Genomic DNA, 14,036 nt, shown 5'->3' on the forward strand with positions numbered 1-14,036 from the left:
GAAGTGAATTCTATTCACGCTCTCAGAGATTGTTTGTTGGAATTCAGTGCAGCGACTAGTCTACAGATAAATTCTCACCAGACAACTATTATGACTGGTGCCATGAGACAACAAGACTCTTTAGATTTAGCACAAATACTAGGTATCGAACTTGTAACTCCTCCAGTAAGACACCTAGGACTTCCTCTCTTCTCTGCTCGTCTTGGTGTCAAAGAATGTCAGCCTCTGATAGATAAGGTTACAAGCAGAATCAAGGATTGGAAAGCAAAATTACTCTCTCATGCAGGTAGACTGCAACTGATCTTATCAGTGCTCAGCTCTTTACATATATATTGGGCTAGAACATTCATCCTCCCAAAAATGGTACTAGAGAATGTGGAAAAGATATGTGCAACTTTTCTCTGGAGTGGAACTGATACCAAGAGATGTGTGCATCAAGCGAGCCTCAGAACTATCTGTAAGACGAAAGAAGAAGGCGGATTGGGACTCATGAATATGGAAGTATGGAATAAAGGTGCTTATTGTGGGTTGCTATTCAAAGTAGCTGCCAAGGAGAGTAGTATTTGGGTTGATTGGGTGTGGAAGAATCAGCTGGCTAACAAGTTCTTGTGGACTATGACAATCCCGCAAGACTGTTCATGGTCTTGGAGGAACATCTTACAGAGCAAAAAAGAAGCGAAAGAACTAATCCTGTATTCTATCTCAAATGGACAAGACACGCTACTATAGCATGATATTTGGTGTAACAGTAGTCCTCTCTTGCTCAATGCACAGGCAGTAGCTGAATTACAATTTCCTATCAACGCCACAGTGGATGAGCTCCTTTCAGAAGGTCGTTGGAATGCAGTGGTACAGAACATCCAATGTAATAGGTTACGGGAGGACATTTTGGACACAAGAATCAATAAACATCTAGATCAGGATCGAGTAGTGTGGAAGCTTCATCAAAGTGGAAAGTTTACATCGAACAGTGTGTATGAAGCTTTGAGAAGAAAAGGTGAAAAATTAAAATGGCAGAGACTTGTTTGGGGTAGATTGGTTATACCCAGACATTCTTTTACTACCTGGTAGCTGTTCTCTAACAGTTTATCCATGCAAGATAGGTTAGTATACAAGAAGATCATCTCTTTCTCGTCCTGCTGTTTATGTAATTAGAGCAGAGAGTTTTCTAATCACCTTTACTTTGAGTGTACATACTCATGCGAGATTATTAAAGGCATAAAAACTGCTCTGGGAATTAAGATAGACTGTAGAAGCTCGAACAGAGAATGGTCTTCGCTGTTGAGAGTATGCAAAGGATCAAGTGTAGTGGCTGAAGTTTACAAGGTGTATATTTGTGCGGTTGTGGATGGGATTTAGAAAGAAAGGAATGGGCGTAGATTCAAGAACAATGCGAGACCAGCTGCAGTGGTGTTATGGAGAATTCTCAAAGAGACCAAGGCGTATATTCAGGCCCAAGTAACTGAAATTGAAGAATCCGTAGAAGCAAGAAACCTATGCTAGTCGCTGGGCATACAAATAAAGTTTAAAGCTCTAAAGACGCAAGAGTGCAGCTGGATACCACTGAAACAGGGAATAGCAAAGCTGAATACTGATGGTACTTTGACGAAGACTGGAGCTGGTCATGGAGGTATAATCAGAAATAGTGATGGAGTGGTGTTGTCTGCTTACTCGGGAAGTGGCGATAAGCAGGTTATGATATTTCAGGAGCTAAAAGCTATTGTGATTGGGCTCGAGGTATGCTATGAGATAGGAGTTCAAAAGGTGGAAGTTGAATCCGACTCCCTGACAACAGTGAACATCATCAATAAGATAGTAAAACCACCATGGACATGCGTGGATATAGAAGCCCAGATATCAAAGCTAGCTACACGATTTAGTTTTTGCTCTTTTTTGCATGTTTTTAGGGAAGCTAATAAGCCGGCAGACTTATTTGTTGGGCTTAATCCATCTATATGTAATGATTTATCAGTGTTTATTCCTCCTTTAGATAGAGAATTGCAAAAACTAATAGAGGAGGATGCACAAGGTACTATCTATGTAAGATATGGTAAATTGATGCAGGTGAGGGGTCAGCCTAACCCTAGCTTATCTTTTAAAAAAAAATTATGCGAGTTTCATGAAGAAGTCAACCACTCCTTATTATATGTCGATCCATTATTCAGTGAGGCAACAAATAGAAGGATATCAACATCATCATATGGACAGATCAGCACATCAATGAGCCCTAAGGTTTGGGCTACTATCGACTGTGCGAGTTCCAATATGAGGTCAACCACTCCTTGTTATATGTCGATCCATAGTTCAGTGAGGCAACAAATAGAAAGTTATCGACATCATCATATGGACATATCAGCATGTCGATGAGTACTAAGGTTTGGGCTACTATCGACTATGCGAGTTCCATTATGAGGTCAACCACTTCTTGTTGCATGCTAATTTCTCGTAGTTATTGAAGTTTCATCTCTATCATCGAGCTACTCAAAATGATTGATATGCTCAATATTAGATTCTGATCTACTCAATATAAGATGATCAGAATAAAAATGAGATATAATCAATATTCTTTTTGCTTGCCGACCAATTAAGTTGAATAAGCTTTTTCGAAGTAAAATTTGTTGGAGTGCTAAAATTGAAAAAATCTTTTTGCTTGGTGAATAGTGTTGTATTCAAGATCGGCGCATACTGCTGTTGCGATGAGGACTTGCAGTGGCTTGACTACCCATCGTAGATCTTGGGGTAGAAATTTCATTAGTTTTTCGTTGGTTGGGTAGTCTACCTTGCCGACCTGTATGGATATTTTGTCGATCTCCCTTACTATGGTTCGATCGGCTAAACTTATTTTCTTCATGAGATCTTTCGGGAGTTGGTGATCCCTCATAGGGTGGTCGGCATCAAGGTCGGCAGAGGAGTTTGTGGATTCGCTTCCGATTACACTAGAAAGTGTTGCCTTTCGGAGTTGCACATTCTATTTGCGCGAAGCCTTTCGTAATCGACTCGCACGGTTTCTCTTGGTGCGGGAGTTTGTGCTTGGAGTCTTTGACAGAGATGCTTCAGAGTTCAAACGATCCCAAACACTTTTTGTCGTGGACCCTGAATCATCTTCGAGAAGTTGATGCAGCTGTTTCTTCAGATTTTTATTCTTTCTCTCCAATTGTCGAAGACGACGGTCAACCTGAGTTGTTGGATTGGCTACATGAATACCCACTCTCTCAGCCGCAGATGGCCGAAGACCATCGGACTTGGAAAGTGAATTCCCAACAGATGGTGAGTGCTGAACTTGTGCGGCAAGAGGGAAATTTTCACCGTTGTTTGTTTTCGAGAAGCCATTGACGTAACTTTTGTTTTGTGGTTGAGGGTAGGAGCACAGACGGTGCCAAATATGTTTCGACAAAATTTGCCTAAACATACTAGTTGGGTCGGAAGTGATTTTGTTCGGATGAGATTACGAAGGAGATGTTTGTTGGGGAGAGTTGAGACTGGACTTCGGTTTGAAGTTGCCCACGTACCCAAATATTGTATTGTCTTGGGATCAAGTCTCGATTATGTAGTTCTGGAGAATGACGAAGGTTAGATTTTATAGGTAGGATCGGTGATCAGTTACTTCCTTGTTCTCCAATATTCCAATCATGGGATAAAGTTGAAGAACTGCTGGAGAACAATCATACGATATGAAGTGGATGGAAGTGAATCTTGAATGTGGACGGAGTTGTGGAAGTTGTTTAACTCGATCAAACAACTTCCTCGTAAAACATGTGAGCAATTAATATTGATTTTACGTGTAGGTATGTAGGCTTTGAGCATAGGCTTTGAACATGAGCTCTGAGTGTGGGCTTTTTGGGCTATGAGCATGGGCTTTATTGTAGATAAGCACTGAGTATGGGCTTTTTGGGCTCTGAGCATAAACTTTATTGTAGGTGGGTAAGTAGGCTGGTTCTGAGCGTGGGCTCTGAGTGTGGGTTTGTATTGAATTGGGCTTTTATTGGGCCACATTTGTGGGGGCCAGAACATTACCTTTTAAATGCTATATTGGACTTTGTCAATTAACAAAAAGATGTTTGTTTCCCCCCTCACTTTGTAGATTTACCTTATACATGCAATTGCACAAAAGCAAAAAGGCATGCAACCAATGTTGCTTATGCTCAAAAGGCTTTTGATATATTGAAGGTACTTGTTGATTATTATTATCTTGATAAGATAGCTTCAAATGAAATTTTTCAAAATATATGCAAGGTATTGAAGAAATGTATTTTGGATAGCAGGCCAATCCGGAGTTGATTCAAGCTTTCCAAGCTGTTGTAGCTGGAGGGTCTCGAAATGCTGGATTAACACCCAACAAACTCTTCGGTACATCAATAATGGGGTGTCAATGAATGGGCTGCCCGTGCTACATCAGAGGTTAAGAAGAAAGCGGCAGCAAAGGGCCTTCCTATACGCCCACATGGTGTTCTAGTTTAAGTTGTGCCTCCACTTACACAAATTCTCAATATCATCAATTCTGGGGTAACCGCAAAATCTCCGAGCAATGCAGAGTCAGAGGAACCTAAGAACGAGACAGCTGGTCCTTCGGATAAGCAAGGTGATGTTAAAGAACATGGAGTTGTCACAGGTTGAGAAGATAAGGCTCCTCTGGATTGGGCACTGGTTTAGCTTCATTGGATTCAAAGGAAGCAGAAAACAAAATTGAAGTCAGTCCTCTCATTGGTAGCAGACAAAGCACTATCTATGAAGAACTAATAAGGTCATGCCATTAACGAGTTTTAGTTTTTGCAGCTTAAAAGTTTAAAGTAGATTAATTTTTTTTTTTTTTTTTTTTTTTAATTACCTCCATTTTGATTTATAGTACAATTCTAATGTGAGCTTTCTTAGATTTTTTGTGATTAAATGAGTTAATAGGTATGTTGATTTGCTTTTTATATTATGTTTAGCAGGAGTCATTTTTCATGACCACGTCCCAAAGTTGAAGATTAAAGTGTTTCACAAGTATGGGACTAAAGTGCAAGTAATCCATACCCCCCTTGGACAAGGTTAGATCTAGTAACTGAATGTTAGTTCTTCATAAAGATTAGGACTATCAAGGTGTAGTCTCTTGGAACTCAAGGTTATTTCTTCATACAGATCTTCCTACTTTATGCAGCGCAACTACTGTTTAATCTTTTGTACCAATGAATAATTGCTTTGGATGCACATTGTAAAGGTTATATTTCATCTAACCTTACAGGAGTAGGTAATTTGGAGAAGATGGAGTGGTTGATTAGGTTTAACCGAGTTTGTGTAGACGAACTGAATACGTATCAAGTTCTCTCTCTGGGGGGAACTTGAATCAGGTCAGATGTAGTTCCTAATCCTCTTTATATAGGCAAGGAGCCTACACCTTTTCCTCTCTTGCTTCAGGTCAGATCTAGACTTCAGGTTACTTATGAGCCATGAAGGCGAGTTATGAACAATCAATGAGCTGCGTGCCTGAAGCTTCGGTCTTGATGGTTGTAATAAAGGCTTACGTTACGAGCCGTTATATGAGAGAGTGGGCATTATGTAGGTCGCTTCTTGGCAAGATCGTCTACTCGACTCGAGTCATTTTGAAGTGAGCTCGTAGGTCGAGTATGAGAGATCGGTTGGTGGTGACATCACTCTGGGCGTGAGTTGAATAGGTTGCTCGCCTAAGTTAAGTCACTATATGAAGCTTTATCTCGAGGGGCGAGAACTGAGGTTGGTTGTTAGTTCACAGCGCGATTGACACGCGTGTGTGGTATTCATTGGATGTGAATATTACTCCCTCACACAGCCCCATCTCAGTATGTCGTTTAGTACGTTTTAACGATCTACTGAGAGAGAACGTTTGCACATGTGTAGCACATGTGAGAAATAATAACCGCCTCAGTTTGAGGGATTTTGAAAAGATAACGGTTTAAGAAGACTTGTCGTCTGGGGTTTATGGGATAATGATTGTTTTTGAAAAACGAACCGGTGGCTTACTGCATACACGTTGGGAGAGTTGAGGGTTTCTCATTTTGCTTCCAACTGAAAACGAGAGCGTAAGGTTAGTTTTCTTCCTTCTACCATTGTTGCTTTCTTTTCAATTTCTTCTGTCATTGTTATTTTTGTTTGGTTTTAAGGTTGTCTTTAGTTGTGATTGTTGTTGGTATTGTAATACCTCAAACGATATGTTTGATTTGGATGACACTCGATCTGAGGAGATTCGGGAAGTGTCTTTGGGTTATGACGAGGTAAAGGAGGATGTGGCGGAGTCAATAGGGTTTGAGGGTGAGGAAGAGGATGTTAAATCTGACTCTGTTGTTACTATAGCTAGCAGTTCGAATAATGGGACGGCATCGTCCTCTAGTGGTTTGCCACCCATGATAGTAGATAAGCGAGCTTTAGGAAGCTTTTTAGATTTAAGGGAGGCATACAGTATAAAGGTTAGCGATATGGAAATACATGAACTAGGAGATGATGCGGACGTTTTTAGCAACGCGTTCTCACTGCTAGGTTACGGGGTCGTTGTATGTGAGGGGCAGTTGCGAGCTAGAATGAGGATACCGTTCTCAAGGCTTACCTGTAAATTTTTGTGAAAAAGTGCCCTACCAGTTCGTTGGTAATACATGGTGCTTGCTTAGGGTTTTAACTTGTTGAATGAGAGTGGTGAGTACCACATTGGGATTACGGACATTGTTGAGCATTTTGCGATGAAACGATCTAAAGCTAACAATTTTATCTTACAGACTTTGACTGGGAAGTCAAGCGTTTTGGATGGTGTAAGCAACGAGCCTTGGGAGAGAAGGTCATTGTTGTTAATTGGAAATTTTTGTGCTAGTGGGTTTGGTGTACACACTAGGATTTGAAATTTTGCTGGTATGTACTAGTGTACTGTCCTTTGTATTAATGTCTTGGTTGTTAGTTTTGATTTTGACATATTTTGTATTGTTTTGCAAAGGTCGCTGTCAGAGAGCAGACTAAACGTGGTGTGATTGAAAAGTTTGCTGAGCTGAGAAACAAGAAAAACTTCCTAAGATAGTGAACTACTTCATAGAAAGGGGAGGTCGCAAGGTTAGGTTAAAAAGGCGTAACTAGAAGAAGAGGGTGCGTGGACGAGCTACTCGAGAGCCTTCAACTGAGTTATTGATGGATAGGGAAAATAGCGGCATTATGACTAGGGAGGAGAGAAATCATGCTGGGCAGGGGCGAACTTCAGGAGGTGGGTCGGATAGGTGACTGGGGGAGGGGGAGGGTCATGAGCCTTTTTCTGTTGTAGTGGAAGGCATCTCTTTCACTGCTTGTGAGCAGAGTAAGACGCTGAAGCGGAAGGCTGATGCTCCTGACCCGAGGGCTGCTAAGGTCGCGATAGCGGCTGAGATTATGCTTGGAGGCAGTTCTTGTGCTGCGGGCTATGAGCGAACTAGTGGGAAGATCGCTTGCAATTCGAGGTCGAGGGCCCAGGTCGATTTCAGTATTTTGGACAGTGGTGGTACTGAGATTGTTCCAATCCCTCCTGCTGGTAGGATGAAGGAGAAAGGGGTTGCCAAGGATAGCGGGAAGGGTTCTTCTAGTAAGGGTAAGGACATTTTGGAGCGCAATTTGGAGTACGTTAATGAGAGGTCGGGGCAAAAATACCTCGTGAAGAGGTCAGACATTAGTTACATGTCTACACCTATAGCAGTTTGTTTACTGGATGGAATGACACTCGATGGAGATAGGAAGGATCTTGATTCTAAAGGTCTAGAACAAAACCTGAGGGCTATGGATCTAGTGCACTGTTTGGTAAGCGATCGAGTTTGCCATTTTTTGATATGCTTTCATTGGAATGTGCACTTGTGTGATGTTTACAATCTTCTTTTGGTGCAATTGATAGCTGGTTATCGTTTGAAGACTACGGCTCGGAGATGGAGATGGAGATGGAGAAAGGTGAAATTTGGACACCGATTTGGATGGTGCGGAGGTTGAGGCGAGCGTAAGGAGTTGGCCGATCTGAAAGTTCAGCTCATTTCTATGACTTTAGAGAATCGTTAGCTGTCAACGAGGTGAGAGACATGGAGGGGAAGCTAGCAACGACTAACGGCTTCGCTCAGAAATGTAAGGGGGTCACGCTGCAGGCTAAAAGGGCGTACGATGACATGCGCCTTGACCTAGAAGAGCTAGAGCAGAAGTATGGGCAGCTCGGAGAAGAGCATGAACGTGGGGCCTTGGGTGAACGAGATAACGTCTCACCTGAAGATGCAAGCACTGCTCTTAATGAAGTGCCCTCTGTTGCTGCCTCTGCCCCTGTTGATCCATTTCCTGTTGTTGGCGAGCTAGAACTGAACCCTGCCATCCCTCCGATGCGATCTCTATAGAACCTAACTCGTCTCTTATGCGTTGGACCCTCTGCTAGTTAATAACTTTGATCATGTTGTTTGATTGCTTTTGCTTTGAGAGGTGTGAGGTTTTTTCTTGTCCTTATGATTGATTGTAGTGATATAATAGAGCTGGTTTCCTAGGCTTGCCTGGGCAATTCACCTGATAAGCAAGTTGGTTGACTACTTCGATAAGTAGTTTCCTAGGGTCCGCTTAGGTTAGGTGTTTATTCATGAGGCAGAATGCAAGAAATTTGTCGGCGTGGCGATCCTCTTCCTGTAGGAAATGTTGTATGGTGACTCTTTTGAATGACAGTAATAATTGATCTACAACTTGAAGGTACTTAGAAAGGTTACCTTCATTGGTAGTATACTCATGAACGACCAGTTGTGAATCGCTAAAGACCTTGAGCTCCTGAACATCGAGCTTTAACACCATATGGAGTCCCATTATCAAGGCTTCGTACTCCGCTTTATTGTTGGAGGTTGCAAAATTGATGTGAACTGTCTTTTCCACCATAAAGCCATCTGGTGATACTAGGACTATGCCGACCCCATTGCCCCTGGATTGCTAGCTCCATCCACGAATAGTGACCATACCAATAGTCTAGTTGTTTAGAGGTCAGGGCGTTGTCTTCTGGTTCCCAGTTCAGGTCGTCAACTGGGAAATCTGCTAAGAAATCGGCAATGACTTGACCCTTATGGGAGGTTCTTAGGGTGAATTCAATGTGGTGTTCCCCGAGTTCTTCTGCCCATATTGCCATGCGAGTCGTCTTGTTGGCTTTGAGAAGTATCTTTTTTAGTGGTAGGTCGGTGAACACTTTGATTGGGTGTACTCGGAAGTAAGGCCTAAACTTTCTTGCTGAATAAAGTAGTGATAATACTGCTTTTTCAATGTATGAGTAGTTCTTCTCAACTGGCAATAACATTTTGTTGGTGAAGTAGATCGGCCTTTTGGCATTCTGTTCGTCTTCGAAGAGAACCGAACTGATGACGAAGTCAGAGATGGCCAAGTATAGCCCCAACGTTTCTCTATCAATTAGCTTTGCTAGAACCGGTGGTGTTGCGAGGTAGTCTTTGAGAGTGGAGAACGCCTGGTGGCATTGTTCGTTCCATGAGAATTGTTCGCCCTTCTTGAGAATCTGTAGGAAGGGTCGGCATTTGTCTGACGCTCTCGATATGAATCGGTTTAGAACTGCCACCATTCCTGACAGTTTCTGTATCTGTTTCTTTGTTTTTGGATCTGGCATATCCAAGAACGCTCGAATCTGATCTGGGTTCACTTCGATCCCACGTTGAGATACTTGATACCCCAGAAATTTCCCGGAGGACACGCCAAAAAGGTATTTCTCTGGGTTGAGCTTCATCTGAGTTCACTTGAGTCTGGAGAACACTTGTTCGAGATGATCTAAGTGATCTCCAGATTTCTTGCTTGTTACCACCATGTCATCTATGTAGGCCTCCATGGTGTCTCCTAACATGTTTTGGAACATTTCGGTGACCAATCGTTGGTAGGTCGCTCTAGCGTTCTTTAGGCCGAACGGGAGGACGTTGTAATAGTAGATGCCTTGTTCTGTTACGAATGATGTTTTCTCTTGGTCTTCTTCTGCCAGTGGGATCTGGTTGTAGCCACTGTAGGCGTCCATGAATGACATGAGTTCGTGGCCAGCGGTTTGGTCCACAAGCTGGTCGATTCTTGGTAAAGGGAAACCATCTTTAAGGGTCTCTTGGTTGACGTTGGTGAAGTCGACACATAGGCAAACTGTGTCGTTCTTTTTTTGGGACTGCTACTATGTTAGCAATCCATTCGGGGTATCACCAGCCCCTCCAGCCTTTCTCATTCCAGAAATAGGTGCTTTCTTTTGGCTCTCCCTCTCTATGGAAGAATCCGAGAGCCTTGTGATCCCTCTTCTTTTGCTCCAACTTCTTACGGTTAATTTTCTCTCCTCCACGCCTCTTAAAGTAATGAGCAACCTCCCGCAGCAAAGCTCATTTCTCCTCCCAGCTCAAACAAGCAAACCTTTCTATAGCACCGGTCTGGGTACGACCACGAATAATAACCTCTGCAAAAACAAAACAAATAAGTCAGAATGTCCAAATCATAATATACCATACACACATTACAACCTAAAACCAACGACCTACTAGCAAACTGTACAACATGATTTGCCAACTCCAAACGAGGAGGACAATATCTACCCACAACCAACAACGGCCTACGACTCCACTCTTCCTTACTCACCCCCACGATAACAAGAGATTTCCCCTTACCGACCTGAAAACTGAAATTCAGAGCACCTGACCTCCTCACAACAAAGTGCTTCAACACATCTGTTAAGCAGATGTTATATCCCCTATCATTCAACAAATCCAACACATGAAAAATCCTACAACTGTTCCCTACGAATTGACAAGGGGCTTTTCCCAAATAATTTAGCACCTCCACACTAAGATAGGAGAAAGGCAACCTCATCCCAGCCTTCAAGTGTCCATAACAAACAACTAATCCTCCACCCTAAGGAACGTAGTCACTATTAAACAAATTCCTCTCCCCCCTCAGGTCGTACATGGCCAGGTCGGCCTTCACCCAGCCAAACTGCTCCCTCAAATCAATATAACAATCCTCCGACCTAGGCGTCCTCGCATCCTCAGCCCTCGTCTCCAACAGTGGAGACAACGAAGCCTTATCACCGCTAAGAGACCTAACTTCAACATCTTCCTCTTCATCACTTACTGTTCTCTCTCTCCATTCATCAATTTCAACTTCACCACTCAAACTATCACTAGTCATAGAGATTGCAAAATCAAAGGAAGAAGAAAAGATCAAATTTTTAAAGTTGAAAAGCACGCACCTGATAGCAAAGGAAGATAAAGTTTTTTTCTTTCTTTCTTTTCTTTCGCTCTATTTTTTTCCTTTTTCTTGAAGAATGAATAGACGAAAACCTTTCACAAAACCAAAACCCTTACTTGCCCAAAACCTTGAGAAAATACAAATCGTTTCAGTTTCCCACGCAAGCACAATCATGACTAGCCCACAAAATCGTCGTGATTTGGGCCCATGTCTCAAAACCCAATTGTTACCACACATTTTTCGAAACCTAAATTCAAAACAAACAGCTATCAAACACGTGTTTTCAGACTTTATTTTTTAAACTGCAATTTTTCCACCCAACAGCTATCCAAAGAACGGATAAAAAAATAAAGGGGGATGTGTAAGTACCCTCCATTCCACACTACAGTACACGTGTCCACATACCAAGTCGTCCTCCTTCAACTCATCCCACACCATCAGATCGTACCCACGACCCAACACCTAGGTCGTCCACAGCATCAGTTACAACCATTTATGGAAGCAAATCAACTAGTGTAATCTTGGAGCTCAATCAACGCCACAATCAAGGAGACATTAACTTTGTAATAGCAGAGTAATGGCGAATCATCAAGATAGCACACAAGGTGGATCTACACTTCATAACGGCCTGGAACAAATAAGGAAAGTCAGCTCAAACATTTATAAGTAGAGAGAGATGAACTACGTAAGGTTTGATTCGAGTTTACCCCAAGAAACTTGATACGTAGGCAACTCTTATCTCGAGAAGAGTGCAGCCATTCTCTATCACCCAAATCATCAGGTCGTTGTCTAGTAAACACCAACATCTACAACCGTAACTTGGTCCAAACTGATTTTATTAATCATATTAGGATTGTTATACCTACTTGCTTTAGTTAAATCACTGAACAAATTCAATTAAAGATCTCTTCTTTGCTCCTAGGTGTCAAATCTTGCTCTTCTGAGCTTCTACATCTGAACATTATGGGTTGTAACTTAATATTTCCATTTTCACTTATTGTGAGATCATTTCGTGGTTTGTCTTTTTCAAATAATTAGAATGAACTTTGTTTGAAGTAAATCTATTCTCTGGATCAACAATTGGACAGTCTGTCTTCATAAGCAAGTGCAGTAAATGTGATGTTGGCAAGTGACCAAACGTTTGTTATGTAGGCAGCCCTTGTGTATTGATTTAGGAACTTAACTTCATTATAGGTCAACGTAAGAACGTCTTTGTTCTGGTATAATTCAAGTGACCAGAAGTTTGTATGGGAGGCAGGCCTTCTGTATTGATTTAAGAACTTAACTTCATTATAGTTCAAAATATGCATGTATTGGTTATGGTATGAGGTATTGCGCTCCCTTTGAGATATACTGATGTGTGTATGTCCATCAGCTTAGGCTTTGTGGTACTCAACATTGTTCAATATAGCTTTATCTGTCCAAGTTACTCAGCTATCGATCACCTACCTCCGTTCACTACACCATAACAGGCTATTTGCAACGGCAAAAAACCGTTGCTAATAATTTTCGCAACGCTTTTTAAGCGTTGCAAATATGACATGGGTAAAGCGTTGGAAATTTTTGCAACGGTCAATAAGCATTGCAAACAGAAATTTCCAACAGTTAATAAGCGTTAGTAATATGTTAAAAATATTACCAATGGTTCTTAACCGTTGCAAAGTTGTTTGTTAATTTAAAAAAAAAATTAAAAGTCGTTTGTAATGGTTATAAACCGTTGCTGATGGGTTGCTGATAAAAAAAAAATTAATTTCTCATATTTTGTAGCTACATTGCTTTATGTGCAAGCTTAATCAAAGCCAAAATTACAACTTTACAAGTCTGCAAAGTAAACTTCCGAATCGGAACCAAACCTTAAAAATAGTAATTAGTTATAATAATAACAATTATGATACCAGTAATAATGGTCAACAAATAATGACCATACTTACATCAGCCATTAGAGGGCACAAAATATCTTCTTGGCCATATTGTTTACTAGCAATAGCAGCTTTCATGCCGAGAGCAACTTCATCCTTGTTCCTTACATCCATAATCTCTGAACCTTCCTCTACCAACTCATCTAAAGACATAATCAGGCCTTGGATTTTCTGGGTTTTCAAGCTCTGAATATAGACTCACTAGTATCAAGCCTTGGATTTTCTGGGTTTTCAATAAAGATAGAATCAGGTTGCGAAGGGCCGCTCCTAAAGTACTTCTTAAATCTATCAAGGCAATTTGAATGCCTGAAACTTGAGTCACAGATATAAGGCCTGCAACCATTATCAAATGAACTGCACAAGAGGAGAACAACATTATGTGGATGGTCCGTGCAGATTGGACATAAAGCATCATCCCATTCCTTGTACAACGCACTATCATCTATGCCAAGTGATGTGCTTCCTTTCATATCTGTCATCTTGGATGCACAAGCTACTGCAAACACTAAACTCATCAAACCAAGATGGCGGATACTTCCGGTAACGAAACATAACTAGATCATAGCAACTAAAGTCCAAGGTAACTAAACGGATTGCTTTTTCTCATACAATATGGGATGGTTGTAAGACAAAAAAAAAAATGGTAAAATATATAAATTAGCGTAGAAAATATGGTAAAGAAGGATCAATAAAACAGAGCTAGTTTATTTCAATGGGCTTAACAAGTGTTACTTATTTATTACATATTCCTAGTAAACAAATTCTTATCTTCCAAATCACAAAAGGCTTAAAAGAGGGCTATGAATGACAAAATATGTCATGCACTAAACCTCAGAACCCCACATTACGCCCAGTTAACATGCACCACTTATATACCATGCATCCCTTCTACACAAGGCACTCTCTTAAGATTATGACTAATGATTTAGTGAAGGT

The sequence above is a fragment of the Coptis chinensis genome, chromosome 8, assembly GCF_015680905.1.
Source record: "Coptis chinensis isolate HL-2020 chromosome 8, ASM1568090v1, whole genome shotgun sequence".
NCBI classification, from domain to species: domain Eukaryota; kingdom Viridiplantae; phylum Streptophyta; class Magnoliopsida; order Ranunculales; family Ranunculaceae; genus Coptis; species Coptis chinensis.